Genomic DNA, 13,081 nt, shown 5'->3' with positions numbered 1-13,081 from the left:
TGCCACAATTAACAGCCTCCCTTTGCAAAGATGACAGCTCTGAGTTTTCTCCGTAATGCTTAATAAGACTGGAGAACACATGACAAGTGATCTGAGACCATTCCTACATACAGAACCTCTCCAGAACCTTCCTTCAAATTCTGAGGTCCACAATGTGGACTCTCCTTTTCAGCTTATCCCAAGTTTTCTATGGGGTTTCGGTCGGGGGACTGGGGTGGCCAAGGCAAAACCTTAATTCTGTGGTCAGTGAACCATTTTTGTGTTGATTTTGAGGTGTGTTTGGGATCATTGTCCTGCTGGAAGATCAAAACTATGGCCCAGTTTAAGTTTCCTGGCTGAGGCAATCAGGCTTTGATTTTATTTCTGCTGGTTCTTGATGGAGTCTGTGGTACCATGTATCTGAATAACTTATGCAGGGCCTTTGGAAGAAAAACCCCACAGTATCACAGATTCACCACCATACTTCACAGTGGGGATGAGGTACTTTTCTGCATGGTTGTCTTTGTGTCCACAGCCAAACTCACCTCTGGCGTTTGTTGCCCAAAGCCTCTATTTTGGTCTCATCTGACCAAAGAACACAGTCCCACTGAAAAGTCCAAAAACATTTGGCAAACTGTAGGACCTTGAGTTTGTTGGTCCTTGACAGCAGAAACTTTCTTCTGGGAGCCACGCCAGAACTTCTTGTTATATAGGTGTTGTTTGATCGCAGGAGACGTTCTGACCCTAAGACCCAACTAATGTCATCCTCCTCACTGTGCATGGGGTCAGTATAGACAATATAGATCAACAGATTCTTAACATCTCCAATTGTTTTAAGCTTTTAATCATTGACTTGATAGTGGAAATGGACATTTTCAACAGTTGAGCTGTTTTCTTGTAGCCGTTTCCTGATTTGTGCAGCTTAACAACCTTTTGTTGCTGTTTTTTCTAGTCCTTCTCATAGTGAGAGATGACAGAGGGAATTCAGCCTGTGTTTCATCTCATATATATTCCCCAGTGAAACAAGAATTCATGGCTGACCATTTCACTGTTCCTAATCATTTAGGTGAACTTTAAAAAATAAAATATGAATGGGTATAAATTTCAGTTAGATTTCACTGTTAAGAATTACTAGGGGTGCCAATAATTGTGAGAAATTTTAGAAAAATATTTCATAACAAGATCAATCATTATACCTTACATAAAGGTTATATTTTTGCTAATATTTTAAATTAAATATCAAAAAGAACAAGTAATTAAGAATGTTTTTACAGCTTATTTTGATCATGATTTCCAGGGGTGTAAATATATACAAAATCATCATTGATAGAGGACTTTCTATTGAGAGAGAGACCTAAATTTCAACTTATGAAAACTATTTTCAATGTTATTTTTTCAAAAGATCTTTTTGATTTCTTTTCAAGCGAAGTTGAAAGATTTAGATTTGTCATTAGGTTCATTTTTAAATTAAATTTTTTAAAGTTTAAAAAATACTGTCTCACATTTTCATGTCACTACCGAAACACTAAGAGGCGGAACCTTATTTTAGCCACACCCCTTTTAGAGCAGGCAGTGATGCTGCATCTCTGTCCCTCATGGCCACATGGTGAGCAGTTAGATCCTATTATTTAGAAGTAAAAGTGTCCCAAAGTCTGAAAGTCAGTGTGAAACATAAAGAACTGTCACTACCGAAACATATTTTTTGCAGTTCAGTAAACGTTTTTGTGTTTATTGTAAATATTATGATTTTGTGTGTGTGCAGCTGTTCAAAGCTGTGTTTGATAGTCATGTACTGGCTAGTGTTTTTGAGTTCTGTTCAGATTTAGCTCAAATTGTCACTACTGAAACATTTGGTAAAGTTTTGGTAGTGTTATGATTGTTTTGGTAATGACATAATGCAATGTCCAAACATTTATTTTCATGAAATAAAGATATTCAAGGTATAAAATCACACATAAAAAGATTTTAGTCAGTTAAGTCAGTTAAAAGTCCTAAATGTGTTTTCAACTTTGACTTTGAACCATACATACACACATAAGCCACTTATCCTTCTGGGCCGCAGGGTGACTTTGAACCAGTTCCGTGAAATAAAGCATATCGCTGTTGTCGGAAGAAAAATTGTAACTTTACAGGAGAAGCAAAAAACTACTTGACTTTTAATGTAGGTCAATGGAATCAGACATTTTTTTTTCAAGTCATTTTGGGTAGTTTCTTTTAGTCTATTCATCATGAAATTTACAAGCAACGTAAAGGGTAACAAGTATTTTCAAATTATGTCAAAACGACAAAATGGAGATACGAAGTTTTCTTCCAACAACAGCGATATATGAAAAACACAGATAATAAATTGCCAACTTCACATTTAACTGACTCACAGTAACTAGTTACTGCAACTGACAGAGCACAGTGAGAGGTATTAGCTAATGAAAGATGCAGGCCTAGCTTTTACAGCGCTAGGCATTCATTTGTATTCAAAACTCTTTCAGTCAAATTACATTTTTGTTGATTGTCTAAGACAAAATAAGAGAACTCATCCTTTACAAGATCACTCAGCTTTTAGATTTATTCTATCTGGTAGTCTAGATTTCACTATTTTGTCTACTGTGTGCTATTTAACTCCATGTAATGATCTGATGTCACAATACCATGTAACCTAAATTAAAATATAACTGCTGATTGGTTTTATCTGGAGGACAGATCTGAATAAGTTTGGTTATATTTCTGCATCTGTGAGTGTCTGTGGTGTGATTATTGTATAAGTCACTGTGGAGTTGTGATAAGCCGTTTGGAGCCAGACTGCAGACGCGGCACAGCAGACCAGCCGATGACTGCACTGATACTGAGACTGGTAATAGCTCTCTCTCTCTCTCCCTCTCTCTCTCTCCCTCTCTCTCTCTCTCTCTCTCTCTCTCTCTCTCCCTCTAACCCTCTCTCCCTCTCTCTCTCCCTCTCTCTGATACTTTCTTTTTCCATTTCATCACTTTACCCCACTTTGTGTGCAGTCTCTCTCTCTCTATCTCTCTTTCTCTTTTATTGTTAATTATCCATCACTCTCGCCTAAAGCTACACTCCGTCCATGACGTTCACACCTGCATTGTGCAGATTATGTAATGCTTCTTTTCAAAGCTGTTTCTGTGTTTCAGGACCAAAATGTTCTGATTTTGTACTAAGCCAGCAAAGTGTGCCTAAATATATATAAAACACATCCTCTACAGAGAACACACTTAAAGGGAGCCTATTATCCTTTTCTGGTTTTAGTGTTGTATAGCTTTTTGTTCATCAAAACAGCCTGCAAAGTTACAAAGCTCAAAAGTACAGAGCAGAAGGAGCAACTCTCCCCACAGAAACCACCTTAACAGCCCTTTTCTCTGTTACAAGATGAGGAAATCTCGTAACACAGTCCTTATTGCCCACCTACCGGCAAGCTTGGCATGCCCTCACACAACACGCAACAACCACTGTGGGCCAGGAAGAGTTTGTTCGGGTTTGTAGCTGACCAATCAGAGCACACCAAGCTCATCGGGAGGCGGGACTTAAGGACGCAGGAGCTCTAATAGAGCGTTTCAGACAGAGGGCGAATAGCGATGTACAGTGTAAGAGAATGAATGTGGTTTTGGAACACTGAAGCATGTAAATCTGTTCTAGCAGAGCCCAAAAATAAAACTATGAACATTGAAAATAAGCATAACAGGCCCCCTTATATAAATATAGCATTTTCAGTACATTTTAGTGTACTTTTTCATTATTTTTCTGAGTTTAACATACTTGGAAAAATAAAACATAAAATGTGCCTGACTTTTGCACGGCCACGTTCATTTTTCGCTAAATTGTGCAGAAGTGTGTTCTCAGCAGAAGATTTGTACTTATTTTCACTTCAATAAAATCAACAAAACAATTGGGACTAAGGCAGCCAAACTTTGCCATACGACTCTGTCTATATACATGTATATGTATTCATAATGTGGCCAAAAGTATGTGGACAGTTCCCTCCCAATTATTAAGTTTAGGTGTTTCAGTCATAACCATATAACACATAATCAAGCATACAGCCATGCAAATTCCATGGACAAACACTGGCAGTGTATGGGTAATACTGGAGAGCTCAGCAAGTTTAAATATGACACTGCGGATGCCACCTATGCCACACATTAGTTTGTGAAATTTCTGCCTTGGTAGATCTGCCCGTCAACTGTAAGTGCTATTATTGTAAAATGGAAGTGTCTAGCTCAACCATCAGAGGTAAATCATGTAAACTCACAGTGTGGGCCGAGAGAGTGCTGAAGGGCATATCATGCATAAATCGCCTATCCTCTGTTGCATCGCTCAGGTCAGAGTTCCAAACTGTGTGTTGGGAACTTCTTGACATAGGTTTCCATTGCTCAGCAGCTGCAAACAAGCCTAAGATCACTATGCACAATGCCAAGCGTCGGCTGGAGTGGTGTAAAGTATGCTGCCACTGGACACTGAAGGCCCAATCCCATTTCACCCCTTACCCCTACCACTTGGCCCTTAGCCCTCTGTTTTGCAAGTTCATGTCTAGGGTTAGGGTGTCCCAATTTTTGTTGCGATAGAGGGGTAGGGTGAAGTGTTAGGGCTACATGGCCCTCCAAACTGAAGTTTTTCAGAGGCTCCAAACAGTGTTATCAGTAAAAAAAGAAAAACTGGCAAGATGGCTGAACAAGAGACCAAAGAAACCCACAAATGTGAGTATTTTCTTAGTTTAATGTTGTTTTAATGTATTATGGCCTTTTTCTTCGTAACAAGCATAAAAAATCGCTAATAGCACGCTAATGTTTCGGTAGCTAGCTAGCTAACTTTCCCGTTCCACCTTAAATATGACAGCAGTATTGACGCCTGAAGCGCCAGAATGTAACAGCTGTACCATTATGGTGGAACGGGAAAATTCGAACAAGAAGCTGGTGAATAGCTGACTTTAGCGTTGTATCACCAAAGAATTGCGGAGACCGATAATAAATAATTGACCCCCCCCCCTCTTTGAAAGCATATGATGCCCTAAATGTAACTAAAGCCCAGCAGTGAGGAGCTGAACTTTACCCTCCTCTGCTATCACTGCAGACGGGCTGGGTCGCCTACAGAGCAGCGCTAGTATCCTGTTAATGAAGAAATGGTTTTTTTTTTTGTAATTTCAGGGTCCCATTTCGTAAGGGCAAGATTTCAACCACTAAGGTGACACTCGAAAACAAGGGGTAGGGGTAAAAAGAAGAAATGGGATTGGGCCTAAGTCTGATGGATGAATCTGGTTTTGGTGGATGCCAGAAAAATGCTACCTACTAGAATATACAGTGTCAACAGAAGAGTTTGGTAGAGGAGGGATAATGGGTCTGGAGCTGTTTTTCAGGGTTTGGGCCCCTTAGTTCCAGTGAAAGGTGATGTTAATGTTACAGCATACAAAGACATTTTACATAATTATGTGCTTCCATCTTTGTGGCAGCAGTTTGGAGAAGCCCCTTTCCTGTTTCAACATGAATGTGCCCCTGTGTACAAAGAGAGGTCACATTGACTTGTAATAGACGTTGATGTAAAAACATGCAGTTACTGTTATTTTAGGCCATTTCTTTTGGGTCATCCACTATGAAACTCTGAAACAACGCAGAGGGTTACTGGAGTTTTCAAATTATTGAAAATAATATAAATCCACAAAAATGGTTTCTGCAAGGCAGCAATGATATATTTAACACATATGGGACATATTATTATTACGTACAGTACTTGCATATTAGATATACATGGAACATGGTGTCCTAGCAAGGAATAACAACAAATCTCTATGTGGGGGGGGAGGGTTGTCCTGGCTCTGGTGGTTTGCAAGCAAACCTTGCATTCCGTGTTGTTAAGCTTGGCTTCAGTTAGATGAGATCTTCTCAAAACTCTGTGGTGAAGTCCCGTTGGGTGATAGGCATCAGCCGAGCAGGAGAGGATGGGGGAGTGTGAAGAAATTCAACAGAATCACCAGCCTGAGTGGAACTGCAGCTCTGAACGTGTTCTACAGGACAAGATGAAAGAAAGAACATGAGAGGAATTGTTTGGTCTGAGCCTTTACTGTAAGCTTCAGCATTGTTATGGAGTCATAACAGAGCAGCACGACATTTCTTTGTGAGAGTTCTACTCTCTTTCTCATTTTTCTCCCTCTCTCGCTCTCTATTTCTCATTCTCCTCATTCTCTGTGATGTTCATGCAAAAAGCAACTATTGGTGCCTTCTAATCCAATCTTCCCCTCTTATTTTATAATTTCTCAAATATATCAAATATGTCAATCACAAACTAGAGTTCTGAGCGAAATACACATTAACAGGAATCAGAGGGGATCCATCAGGGCCTTTAGAGAAGGCCTAATGATTTCTGGGAACTAGAAAATATGTGTCTGTAATTTTTTAGCTCATTTTTATTCAGTAGAGTACTTGTGTTCAAACTCTGCCAGTATTACAGTACTACTCTTGTTTCATTGTTAAGTTTTAGATGGAAACAAAGGACATAAACTCTAGAAACACTGAGTGGAAAATTGGCCAATCAGATGTTTTTTCTTCTCAATATCTTGGCAGATATAGCTAAGTGAGCTCTCCTATTGGTCAGGACTTCAAGAGCTGAAGAGAAGGACTAAAGCGTTAGTTTAACTATCAGTATAATTACAAAGCAAGTCACTGTAAGCCTTCTGGAATTCCCAGAGATGTCACTGATTGTAAATTCAAGGCTAATCAGTGAATTGTTAGAAATGGAAAACAGCAGCAGCAGCTCTATACCAGAGCTCATTACTGAAAGACTCGCTGTGAAAATGCCAGAAGTTAAAACATATGTTAAAGGTCTGTCATAACTTCAAGTACAACATGGACTGTCTTTTAGAAGATTCAAATGTGTGTGTTTAATCTAGAATTGCCTTTTTTAAATTTCCCATCCCACCTTAAACATTAAACAGCAGTTTTATTCTGGTGCCTATATGTAGCAGAGCGTAACTGCTGCAAGGTTTGAGTTGAGACGAAACATTTGAACAAGAAGTTTCAACCTTTTTTAGAAAGTGTTAATCTGAATCGCTGTTAGCTTAATGCTAACAAACTACTAGAATCCTACAGGGATGCTAGCAGATGTTAGCATGAGTTAATGAATTTCAGCATTTATGGCTCAAATTGAAGGCCGAGCTCTAAGGAACATACTTCAGTCACCTTTGTTATGGTCATTGTGACAGAACACTGTTGATGTTAATCCCTTCAAATCAGTGTGGAGGCCCAATCTTCATTTCTCTCTCCTAAAGCTACATAACTTACACACAAACCTAACACTAATTTCTGAATCATTTATACTGTTTACTGAGTAATATGATTACTATTATTATTACTAGTGTTAACCTGTTCATGTTAGACAATTAAAAGAACTATGCCACAGAACTTGTTATGGTTGGTGTAAAATGATGACATTTTATAGTTTATAGATTACATGTAAGACTAAGACTAAGATAAATTTAGTCGTAAGACTTACTTCTTTCATACTCTTTCCGTGATGCAAATTCCCTTAAGTATCCCTTAAGTATTTAAGATACATATTTAAAGGTGAATTCCACCGATTTTTCACATTTACGGCATAAGTAAACGATTAATACTAAAGTGACCTGCCAGTGGCTGGCACTTGCCTCTAGAAGCTTGTGAGGCATGGCCATGCTGATTGCCACATCAAGAGGCTCATGGGGAGGCGCGCAATCTCTGGAAAATGGCCTTTAATGTTGTTTATGTTGTTGTTCGTCAGTTAAAGTTGTGTGGTGTGTGTTTTTTGTGTTATTTTGTGTTGGGCTGTGGATGTTTTGTGTTGGGAGTTTAGTCAATGCGCAGTAGAAGTAGTTGGCTAATGGTGACCTCCCCCCACGAATGCAGTGCTGCTGTATACGCCTTTCTGATCTGGTGTTTAATAAAATGCATTTCTTGTGGTGGAATCATGGCCTTCCCTGTGTCTTAATCTACAATGCTACAGTGGTGTCAGACATGGGATTGCACACCCCAGCAGTCTAGAGTGGAACTGCACTACAGGGAGCTTCAAAGTAGGTGGTGAGAAATGCAGAGCCTGGCAAAAGACCGTGATGGTGGTGACAGCACTGCAAGGCTTGATGGCGAGGCTGGATGCAGGAAGGTTTGAGGCCGGAGGCTGTGTGGCGAGGCACGACGAAGATGGGACTATCTAAGGCCTTAGTGTGGTAAGCAGTGGAGAGGTTGGTGAGCCAGCATTGCAGAGAGAGAGGACATCACACCATGGCGCCATGAGTCTGGGTCAGCAGGTAAAAGAATGCAGACCAGGAGGTTTGGCGGCTGTGGGCTGGGAGTCGAATACAGCATGGACAGCTGACAGCGCATAATTTTTTTTCAGATTTATTACTATTTTATCATCATCAACATTACATATAAAACTCAGAAGACACGTGAATAACTATATTTGTATTGTAGACATCACAACCCCTGGTTCCTATCACCTCCACTGTAAACTGTAAGTTTCTCTACATTGAACTATTTGACATCAAATCACTCTGAATGACTCTGTTTACATCTCCACCACTGAACTATGCTGAAAATTGGAAACTGTAGATCCTAGATAGGAGACGTTTTCTGGAAATGCAAACTCTGCATTGTGTCACTATTATAGCCTCTTATCACTGAGAAGTATTTCACTTCTTTTAATGTAGCAGTTTTATTCAGATAATTTTGTACCATTTCTGTTGCTCCATTCACTGTTAACATTCACACAACGTTTTGCTAGCTGGCATTATGAAGTCTTATGGCAGTGATGACATGCACAAGTAATTAATTGTTTTTTATTTTTATTTACCTCCAGTCCACAGTTTTCACAGCACTTTCGAATGCTGGATTTTTGCTGTTTTGTAGTCTCCCGGAGCACAGCAGGGTTTAAGGCGTTTGCATTTGGCCTCACTGGTGGCAGGTGGGTGGAGTGTTGGTTGGGGGTTTGCTCATCTACACCTCATTCACACACACACACATACACACACACACACACACACACAGTGGGCTCTGGCTGCAGGCCTGGAGCTCAGTGTGCTGCAACACAACATTCAAACTACAGTGTTCAAGAGGAAAGCTCTCTCTGTGAAAATCACTTGCCTTAATTTCAAAAAAATATTCATAATGTTACCATCTTAAGTAAAGATTGAGTTTGCTCTGAGTTTCTCTTATACAAGCCCGTTTCCAAAAAAGTTGGTACGCTGTCCAAAATGTAAAAAAAAACAGAATGCAACGGTAAGCAAATCATGTAATCCCTATATTTAATTGAAAATAGTACAAAGACAACATATTAAATACTGAAACTGAGAAAATTTACTGTTTTTTGAAAAATGTATGCCCATTTTGAATTTCATTTTGGGACAGGGGCATGTTTACCACTGTGTTGCATCACCTCTTCTTTTTACAACACTCTGTAAGTGTTTGGGAACTGAGGAGACCAATTACTGTAGTTCTGAAAAGTGAAAATGTTTTCACATTCTTGCTTCATATAGGATTTCAGCTGCTCAACAGTTCGGGGTCTCCTTTGTCGTATTTTTTGCTTCATAATGCGCCAAATGTTTTCAGTGGTGACAGAGCTGGACTGCAGGCATGGTCGGTTTAGCACCAAGTCTTTTTAACAGAGCCATTCTGTTGTAATATGTGCAGAATGTGGTTTGGCATTGTCTTGCTGAAGTAAACAAGGCCTTCCTTGAAAAAGACGCCATCTGGATAGCAGCATATGTTGCTCCAAAACATGTATATATCATTCAGCATTAATGGTGCCTTTACAAATGTGAAGTCACCTATGCCATGTGCACTAATGCACCCCCCAAACCATCACGAATGCTGCCTTTTGAACTGTGTGCTGATAACAACCTGAGTTGTCTTCAGCACGAAGGATGTGGTGTCCATGATTTCCAAAAAGAATTTCAAATTTTGATTAGTCAGACCACAGGACACTTTTCCACTTCCCTTCAGTCCATTTTAAATGAGCTTGGGCCCAGAGAAGGCGGCAGCGTTACTGGATCCTGTTTATATATGGTTTCTTCTATGCATGGTGAAGTTTTAACATACATTAGTGGATGTAGTGATGAACTGTGTTCACAGACAGTGGTTTTCTGAAGTGTTCCTGAGCGCATGCAGTGATTTCCACTACAGAATCATGTCACGGCTAGCCAAAGATCACTAGCTAATATTGGTTTTCAGTCTTGTCCCTTGCATACAGATTTCTCCAAATTCTCTGTATCTTTTAATGATATTATGTACTGTATATAATGGAATCCACAAGTTCTTTGCTGTTTTATGTTGAGAAACACTATTATTAAATTATTCTTAAATTGTTGCACTATTTGGCCTATTTGTTGCACCATTTGATATGTTGAAACTTTGAGAACTTTGCACTATTTTCAGTTAAATATAGGGTTTAAATGATTTGTACATCATTGCATTCTGTTTTTATGTACATTTTGCACACCATCCCAACTTTTTTGTAAATGGGGTATTTAGTAACACACTAATATAGTTTGGAATCACTTGTCATATTTTTTTTCTTACCATTTTATTTACTATAAAAATGTGATTTTAAATGTAAACTACACTCTTAAAAAAGAAGGTTCTTAAAGGGTTCTTTAGTAAAAAAGGTTTTATATAGAACATTTTTAAAAAGGTTCTATATAGCACCCAAAAGAGTTCTTCTGTTGTAACGATATCAAGCTTGTAACAATAGAAAAACCCCTTCTGTGAGCTAAATGGAACCCTGTCCTGTTTCTATATAGAACGATCTACAAAACATTCTCCATCAATCTGAAGAACCATTTCATGATGCAAAGAACACTTTAGTCATGTAAAGGGGATCTTTGAGTGTTTATGGTTCTACACGGAACCATTTTCTTTACTAAAGAACCCCTAAAGAACTATGTTTTTCAACAAGTTATTCAATAAAAATAATACACTGTAATTATCTATTTACAAAATTATCCTCTCAATTATCTTATATTATCCCCTCAAGATTCAACATTCTTGATGATATAAAACTTTCCCAGTCATTTTGCAATAATCTACAGCTCTGTTCATCATTTTTTGCTTGTTTTATTTCCTTTTTTACAGCTTCCTACTACTTATTTAAAACTTATAAATTTGCACATGGCTCGCATATTCATGTAAGCATAATCATAATTATTTTTGCATAATCATTTTAAACAGGTATCTGCAACCAAATTAGTGTTGTCTTCTTGAAATCAGTTAATTCCAAACTTTTAAGTACTCTGCTTAAGTGAAATTTCAAGTAACATTTTAATTGCTCAACCTACATAAGTTCAATGTTAGGTAAAATCTTACGTAAATTCGGTTAAATGTTAAGTAATGCTTAAAGTACTCAGTTAAGTTTAATGTTAATTAACATTTTAAGAACTCAATTTAGTTTAGTTAAACCTTAAGTAACGTCTTAGATATTTGACTTGGTTACATTAAACATTAAGTGATAGGTACTCAAGTGTGTTAAGTTGAATGTTTTAGGTCTCAACTTAGTTACTTTAAATGTTAAGTAATGTTTTAAGTCTCGACTTAGTTAAGTTTAATGTTAAGTAGCGTTTTAAGTCTCGACTTAGTTAAGTTTAATGTTAAGTACATTTTTAAGTCTCGACTTGGTTAAGTTTAATGTTAAGTACATTTTTAAGTCTCAACTTGGTTAAGTTATATGTAAAGTACAGTTTTAAGTCTCGACTTAGTTAAGTTAGATGTTAAGTACATTTTTAAGTCTCATCTTGGTTAAGTTAAATATAAAGCACCGTTTTAAGTTCCGACTTAGTCAAGTTTAATGTTAAGTACATTTTTAAGTCTCGGCTTGGTTAAGTTCAATTTTAAGTAATGTTTTAAGTCTTGACTTAGTTAAGTTAAATGTAAAGTACAGTTTTAAGTCTCGACTTGGTTAAGTTTAATGTTAAGTACATTTTTAAGTCTCAACTTAGTTAAGTTAACGGTTAAATAACATTTTAGTCTTGCCCTAGCGAGGTTAAACCTTAAGTATCGTCTTAAGTACTAGACTTAGTTAAGTAAAATGTTAAGTAACATCTTAGGTACTTGTCTTATTAAAGTTAACATTAAGTAAAGTCTTAAGTATTTGACTTTGCCAAGTTAAATGTTAAGTAACGTCAGAACTCAAAATTCAGTAAAGTTTTAAGTTCTCAAATAAGTTAAGTCAATAACTGTAGACGGTTCAAAGTTGTGTACTTTGTTATGTCCATTATATTTCTTCATGGCTGACGTTTAAAAATAGCTCGACTTTATTTTGCTGGTGGAATCGTGTTTCAAAGAAACAGAGTTATTTCTTTAAAGCCTAATCACCTAATAAAATACGACCCTTAATGCAAACCTGTGGGAGAAAGGAGGATGAAAAAGAGAGGGAGGAAGTGCAGTCGGGAGAGAGCAAGATGGAGCCGCTGTTTATGGCCCAGATGAAGTGGACCATCACAAAAGGAGTCAAGCAGAGGCCAGCGGCATGATAGAGTGATTACAGGAGAGAGAGAGACAGTGAGAGAGGAGTAAGAGAGAGTGAGTGAGAGATAAAGACAAACAGAGAGGAGAGAGAGTGAAAGAGAGAGCATGAGAGAGAGATGTCAGAGAGACAAAGCGAGAGAGACGTAGAGAGGGGCTTCATTCTTCTACACGGCCCACAGTGTGCACTCCCAAAACATAGTGAGCTCTCACCAGTGAACAGGCAGACGTGCTGTTTGGATCATCGCGCGCCTTGATGAGTGTTCATATTTGTTTGATCCCTCTTCACAGTCCAAATAAATACAGCACAACAGTACAAAAGCGCCTTTATGTGCTGACAACTGTCATAATCCCACTCTGTTATATCTCTGCCGGTTCCATTTATAGTACGCACTCGTTTACTTTTGATTTTTTTGAGCATATATCCTGACCACGGCAAGAAAAACAGAATTGTACTGTACTTTGTGGGCATAATCAGCTCTGCCATCAAAATACTGAGTGCTCTACCAAGCATTAAGTTCAGTGCATGACTGGTTGGCATAGCAAAGAACCAACAAACAAACCAAACACAACAACATGCTGTTGCCACACATGGGTCACACGCCAGTCATATGGAGTTT

This window comes from Colossoma macropomum, unplaced genomic scaffold (genome assembly GCF_904425465.1).
Source record: "Colossoma macropomum unplaced genomic scaffold, Colossoma_macropomum, whole genome shotgun sequence".
Taxonomy (NCBI): Eukaryota; Metazoa; Chordata; class Actinopteri; order Characiformes; family Serrasalmidae; genus Colossoma; species Colossoma macropomum.
This window is presented reverse-complemented; position numbering follows the sequence as displayed.